Source organism: Rattus norvegicus, chromosome 6 (genome assembly GCF_036323735.1).
Source record: "Rattus norvegicus strain BN/NHsdMcwi chromosome 6, GRCr8, whole genome shotgun sequence".
In the NCBI taxonomy this organism is placed as follows: domain Eukaryota; kingdom Metazoa; phylum Chordata; class Mammalia; order Rodentia; family Muridae; genus Rattus; species Rattus norvegicus.
Window position 1 is genome coordinate 120071025 of NC_086024.1, and position 8028 is coordinate 120079052.

An 8028-nucleotide genomic window follows, 5' to 3' on the forward strand; every position below is an offset into this window, starting at 1 on the left:
TCAAATCCAGATTTTTTGCTTTTTGTTGCAGGATATTTGATCACACTCTGAACTCTGAGAATGTGTTAATTCCTAAAAACAATAATAAAAGGAAAAGAAAATTCTTTCTAATTGGAGTATGTCTCAGCCTTTAGCACAAATCTTTAATCTCTCTGGCTAGAATTCAGTCACACCCTTGCTACACACCTTTAAGTACAAACAAAGATACATTTAATTTGTAGAATGAATCACCAGTGTTTAAAAGTGATGTCTAGTGGAGTGACAGACAAAGTGACAAACAAATGAAAGATTTACAGAATATTTTATGCCCAACTCTCATGAGAAGGGATGGGAAAGGGAAACTACTTAAGAGGGAGCAATGCAGAGAGAGGAGCAGAGGCAGTTTTACAGGGAGAATTTTACAGATACAGATTAAGGAAAGAACAAGCCGGACACAGGTTAGGCAGACTAAGGTAGAGAATGAGAAGGAACTAGAAGATTAGAACAGAATGCCAGAGTTATTCGGAGGCCAAGCAGAGAAATTCAGTTAGAGTCCAAGAAAAAAGCCAGATTGAATCAGTCAGTTTGCAGAGGAGTTTAAGACAGAACAGGAGATCAGAGATCAGAGAAAACTAGGAAGGGGTGAGTTTATTCAGGAGCAAGTCTGAAATCATTCCAAGCCTAGATAAGATTGTACAGAGTCTAGAAGCTTCCAGTATTAAGCTTAGGTTAACAGAGGCAATAAGTGTCCAAGGTGACAATTACTACACAAGAATAAAAATTTGCTTACAGATTTTGCATAAAGAGACAACTTCAAAATTAGGAAAAATGGACCCCCACCCCCAGTTTTGGAACCAATGTCACAGTTTCTTTATACTCAATTCTTGTATTCTTTTGTAGAAAAGGGAACTGAGGCAAATGACAGTGAGGTAACTCAGGTCACACACTTGCTCTGTTTTGTTTGTACCCCACAGTTGCATTCAGCAAGTCAGTCCTGTTTTTTTATGTAAGAATTGTTTCAACCCAGGGTAACTGTTTCCCAAATCCAGTCAGCTTCCCCTGACAGGCATTACCTGTGAGATAGAGACAGACCAGCCTGACCCATTGTTTTAATCCCAGGCAACATTGCAGGGTCACTGCACATATCCTTCTGCCTAGTCCTGCTCTTCCTTTCCTGTTTACACATGCCATTCCCCAGAGTACTTCTGAATAAAACCATGAACAAATGCCTGGCTTGGAATCTTTTGGAGCCAACCTGATGGAGAGAATCTGAGGATCTGAAACTATCTTTACAGTTTCTGGTTTAAATTTGGTTCTGTGGGCAAAACCGCAGAGATCAAATTCCACAGGGAAAAAGTAGTGGTCTCATAGAAACTACCAGTAGGCTGTGAAAAGCTTTACATGTTATGTGATTTTATGGGATAAGGATGCTTTCTGATTTCAAATAACATTTTGAAACAGCCCAGGTCATCTGAAAGGAGTTTGAAATATAAGTGAGTTTCATGCTTACTCTTCATGAATGCAATATTCCATAAAAACCATATTAATGTGTTCTATGAATGCAAAAATTCTATTCGGGGAGTCAGAAGGAAGCAAACAGTCTCAATGTGGCTTCATTTATCTCCTTTAATAAACTCAAATAACATATCCTTTAATTGTATTCAAAGACACCTTGACCTTTGGTGAGCTTCATCACAAGGTTTTGATTTATTCAGCAAAACCCATACCAGCTACCTTATAAAATGTATCTGTCACAGAGAACATTGTAGCCATTAGACCACTGACGGCACAGTGAGTTTCTTGCAAGTTGGGTTTTAAAACATAAATTCTAAGATATAATATAGATTCTAAGCCTTCCTTAAGCTGGAATGGATAACTAAATGTTCTGTTTAACTGATATAATGATGGACTGGGTGTTGAGTGTATGTCTGTTTTATAAATTGTAGAATAGTAATAATTGTACACAATTTATATGTCAGTGAAAAGGCCTTTTAGCTGGACAAAAAGGGGGAAATGTTGTAGTTTGCCCTGGAATTATCTGTATTTTGATGCTAATTCCACTGCCAAGAGGACTGCTGCCTAGTCATATGCTCAGGACTCAGGTGACTTCACCAGAACCTTCTCCCCATTGAATTTGTAAAATACATGTGAGGGACAGGTACAGGATAGAAGGAGGCCTGTCATTGGAGGAGAAGGAAGGATGGGCGGGAGAGAAGTTTAAAGGAAGAGGAACAAAAAGGAGAAAGAGACAGCAGGGAGTGGGCAAGAAGCCATGGCAGGTGACATTAAGATTCCGCTCTGAGTATTTACAGGTTGTTATTAATGTTCTTAATGGATGGATGGTACTGGGCTTTGTATGTTTAGGTGGAAAATTATATCTTATCAATCGGGCAAACAAAAAAACATGAATTCTAAGATTCTTTACTGTAAATAAGACACCTAGGAATGGGATTCCTTTTGCTTTGTGAAAAAGGTATAATTAATGATCCTTGTAACATTGTAGAAGGCTTAAATTCAGAAGCAAGGGTTTAAAGAATCTGTGTTTCCTGACCCGTCACACTGGGTCACATATCTGTCTCTCTTTTAAATACCTTGCTCTTCGTGTTATTAGACTGTCTCAATATCCATAATAAAATGAATCCTATTTTTCATTCTGTAGATTGAAGCCTATGGAGGAAAAGGTATTAGGAACTGAGAAAGAAGGATACAAATCAAAATACGAAATATCATAGCTATCATAGACATGTGTGTGACTTGAAAGTATGTAATCTATTGCCTAGACAAAATAAATGTAGCAGACTTAAGATTCATATCAACTACTTCTTTCAACCAATAAGAATACAGAAAGTATTTCCAAAACTGATGCTCTGGTTCATTAATTTGGAACACAGATAAATATTTAACACAGACACGGAATAACCTAACAACTATTTACAGAATGCATCTGCATTCTTAGACGAGAGATAAGATGAAAGGGAGTTGTATGTATGAGGTTCTTGTCTCTTAGCTGATTTTATACTTCTAATGTAGGAAATATGAAAGCCAAATTGGATTTTTACATACAAATTTGTTCCTGACATTCCTGTCCCTCCTTTTCCTACCCTGCACTAATTATTTTAAAAATCTTTCCTATTCTAAAGAAAACAAATAAGTATGGACAATCCTGTAAGGAAAATATCTATATCATCTGTATCTGTATCTGTATCTGTATCTGTATCATCATCTGTATCTGTATCTGTATCTGTATCTGTATCATCATCTGTATCTGTATCTGTATCTGTATCTGTATCTATCTGTATCTGTATCATCTGTATCTGTATCTGTATCTGTATCTGTATTTGTATCTGTATCTATATTTATATCATCACCCTATTTTAGGAAAATTAATGAACGAACTTGCTTCCTTAAAGCTAATTCAAGAGGCTCTAGCCAGCACGTCTTTTACCAATGAAAACAAAGAGCTCAGGACAACTAACTGCAGGTGAATCTACAAGGGAAATGTTGTTGCCAAACTTGATAATATTGAGTCGTCTCAGCAATAACTAACTAGGAATACCTGCCAAATGCGCGCACACACACGCACACGCGCGCGTGCGCGCGCACACACACACACACACACACACACACACACACACACACACACACACACCACAAACACTTATCCATGAAAGGAAGCTCAGCACCGAGACAGAGCTGAAGGAAGATTTCTGGAGCCCTTGTACTCTTGTGGGCCTTCTTTTGCTCTCTGCAGAAAGGGGCTCCAGCTGATAAGTTATGACAAGCTCCCAATGGAAACCCAGTTAGCCAGGAAGGGCATCACCTTATGTGGCATGAACATTCGCCTCACTTTGTCACTTGTTATTATCATTTAAATGTAATGATACCTCAGAAGGAAAAAAAACAATATTTGCTGCTGACTTAATCCTGACAAGGAAATTGAAATAACTTATTAAAGCTTCTAAATGAACAGCTCCAGATATCAGAGCTGGCAGTGTTGCAGAACAGAAACGTTCTGTGACTCCTTTTGTGACATAACCTTATTAAAATTCTCATTCTCTCTCTCTCTCTCTTTCTCTCTCTCTTTCTCTCTCTCATGCACACACATGCACACACTAACATATATGCACACACACACATATGCACACACACACACATACACATACACACACACACACACACACACACACACACACACATATATATATATACATGCAGACATAGGAACACATACAGGTAAAAAGTAAAAGTTTCAGTTCAAAGTGAAAAGGACCAAGTAAGGTTCATATTGCAGCACATTTAGAACACAGCTATACTACCATAGGCCAAGTCATACCAATTCCCGTCCTTACCAAGAGTAATCTGACAAGCAAGCCGCAAGACATTAAAATGTAAAAGTACTTATTTAAGCCAAAACTTAATAATACTGCCCTCCACCCCACACAGGAACAATCTAGTACATTTGCTTTTCTCTGTTAAAATAATAATGCTCTTTACCTTGACATTGGAAGTATCAGCAGAAATTAAACAGATGTGTACATTCAAAAGCCTACTAAGAGGTAGAACTTTCCGTGTCAGGGAGAATCTACTACAGGCTCCTTTGTCTCAAACTCCTCTCCAAGCTGACTGATTCAGACTGGCTTCTCTAAGATTCCGACTCAATTGCTTTGCTTGGTCTCAAACTAACTCTGGCAATCTATGCCAATCTTCTGGTGGCTCCTCGTTTTCATGCACCTTCTATGTGCCAGAAACTGCCTCTCATCTGAACTCCCCTGCATTGAATCACTCAACTGAGTTGCATTCACTGAACCGAGCTGTCCTGAACTCCTCTGACTCCCTCACTCTTAGATGCCCTTAAGTAGCCTCTCTTTCTTGTCTGTTCTCATGAGAGTTGGGTATATCTTTGACTCATTCTGCCAAAACCTCTTCTGATTTGTCTACCCTCAATTAGACATAACTTTTAAACATGACTGCTTCTTTCTACCAAACAAAACTACCTTCATTGTTTTGGATTTAAGGTGTGCACTGATGGTGTTTCTGTGCTCCAGTCAAAGGGACTGAAGGTGTATCATTTCATCCAGATTCACAGACCTGGAAGGTCTTCAGACAGGATCCCTTGCCAGAGAAGTCATGGATTAAAATTCCTCCACACTCTAGTTGCACTATTAGAAAAAAATCACACACACACACACACACACACACACACACACACACACACACATCCCAAATTTCCACCTACACAGAGCTCACACATTGTTGCAGAACTCTGACCACCCATCGGAATCAGAGTTGCTACAGACTTCTAAAAGACCAAACCTGATGAAGATTCCTCATAGAAAGATGTTGCCATAGGAGAATTAGATCACTACCTGGGGTTCAAGCCATTCTTTACTTCCAATGCAACATCCTCAGCTGTGGGTGATTTTTGCCTTTGTTGCACATGACCTAAGGGGATGCTGGACTACCAAGCTAGTATAACTGCAGGAGAAGCACTATGAATTTAGCTGTGAGAAGGTTATTCTTCATGTGGGGCTAAGACTTCTCAGCAATACAGCTCTCAGTGTACTAGTTGTGCCTCTAAAAGAAGCTGCTTACTTATGATCATATAAGCACACTAAACATAGTTCACCAAGCCAGACATTGTAATAATTTTTACTTCATTCAATCTTTGGTACTCTATTTTGACATGAGTAGATATTTGTTCTTGTTTCCTCAGGAGACTGAATTCTGACTAATAATTCCTCACCATAACATATAAATTGATGATTTATGCAACTTAACAGCTTATATTAATATAAAAATTTCTAACAGCCCTTTATACAAAAAGTAAATATACTTTAAAATGTAAATTATGGAAAATAAATAGTTGGTTTGAAATAATGAAGTAGAATTCTTTAGATGCCAATGTTAGTGTAGGGGATAAAATCAGGAAAATTCCACTTTCCAAATAAGTCTCTTATAAAGTTAAACACACATACAAGCACATACACAAATTTTGCATATTTCAGAACTAGAGATTCACACTAGGTATGTTGTATATTCATATAATACAATATTTGTATCTAGTCTATCCCTATTGTGCTTTTATGTATAGTGTGTGTGTGTGTGTGTGTGTGTGTGTGTGTGTGTGTGCACGTGTGCGCTTTCTGAACACGTGAACATAGGCCCTTACACAACAATGGCTTTGGGCAATGTGGTATGAACAGGCATGGTTTTTTCTGCTTCCCAGCCACAGGTTAATGATGATGGTATGCTTTTGACATTGAATATGCTTCTGAAACCTTGCATTTTCCATTGGCCACAAGAATGCCAGTGTGCACTATAACATAATCCTTGCTTTTATTTTTCTGTCTAAACACCAGCATAAAAAATTGTGGACAGAAGCCCAAGTTGGCCCAAGTGCAACATCAAATATGAATGAGAAATAAACTTGTAAAGCATTCAGAAAAAGTTAGCCAATAGACTGCAGAAACTTTATAAATAATAAGTCTATTTTAAAGTACTTTCTATGTGACAGCAGTATGTTAATTTTTTAGTCATTTCCAGAACTTTATGAATTACATGTGATAAATGATTTCTCTCAGGATGTATAAGTACAGGGAAATCATGCCGTGTAAAACAACACAACAAAAAATAGCAGTGCCCAAATATAAAATGAAGGATAGATGATCCTTCGATATAGGTTGTTTTCCTACAATTGAATATTGATGAATAAGAGGAAATTACCTAAAGATAGAGCAGGTATAAAAATTAACCATAAGAATAGGGATGGAAGCATAGATATCAACTTGCAGAAGCCCAGTCAGCTCTTACCAGGTTCTCTGAGGTAATACACAGTCCCTTCAAGAGACTTCTGACTGATCTCACAAGTCCAAACAAGGAATCTCAGCATGGGTGGTCGAGAGCTACAGTTGTTTGTTTTATAATATGTTAGAACATTGCCAGCTAACATTTTTTAAACTTTTTCTTTCCCTTTTAGTGAAACCAGTTCCAAATGTTTGAATGTTAAACTGTGGGAAGAACTTCGAGTAGCCAGAATTTTTTTCCTTTATGAGACCTAAACATTTTTCAGAAAAAAAAGAGCATGATTAATCTTTTCATTTTACCAGGGAAGGCAAAGAATTACCCAACCCAAGGTGTCTTGGTTTAAAAACTACATTAACTGTTAACATATTCAAGATATCTTTTGATATTAAGTGTAACTGTAAAACAGGCAGAGGTTATAAAGGAAAGTGGCCAGATTTTACATCAATTAGAAATGCTACAAACTGAAGAAACAGAAAAACAGCTGTTTTGATACTGTAATTTGTCACAATTTTTATTCTTCCCTTTATCTATGTCTTTTTCTCTACAGTCACACGTGTTGTTTACATTTTAATGACTTTGCCAGTTTCAAGAACGTCCAGAGAGCAATAGAGTGGAGCATCCACTAAATTTCTGAAATTTCGATTCATTCTCCTCCTTTTCTCTTGTGTTTGTGCATCCATGAAAAGAATGTGACCAGACTCTCCTGCTCATCACAGGGGAGGTGAACGAACATGAGGGAACATGATGATCCAGACAAACACAACCTAGATTAGCTCACCTTTGGCTAACCTACTCACTGTGGAGATAAATAAACACTGATTATTGTTTGGTTTTTTTTTTCCTGGAGACATCGTAGCTGTTTCCATGTGGTAGACAATGCATATATTATTTCAAGGTAGCTTCTCCGTAATTAAATGTTGGTTGGAAAGTAAGGATGTTATCCACAGAGCCATGGGAACAATAAGAAAAGTGATCTTAAGAAAGTATTAACTCCAGAGAATAAACTGCAGAAATAGAGGTGATAGATTGAGCTCTTCTACAGGAGAATAACACTAATATATCTCAGGCCCAACTCTCTTATTCTCAGAATCTTTTCTGAAGCACAGATTTTCAGCCAACTCCACAGCTAATCTTCCTAGCCTGTTTGTTCCAGGCATCTGCTCTCTGAAGCTTCTGAAGCTGTAATTAGAGGCAGGCTGGCACACCTGCCCTTCATTTTTTTTTTTTTTGGGTTCTCTAGATCGC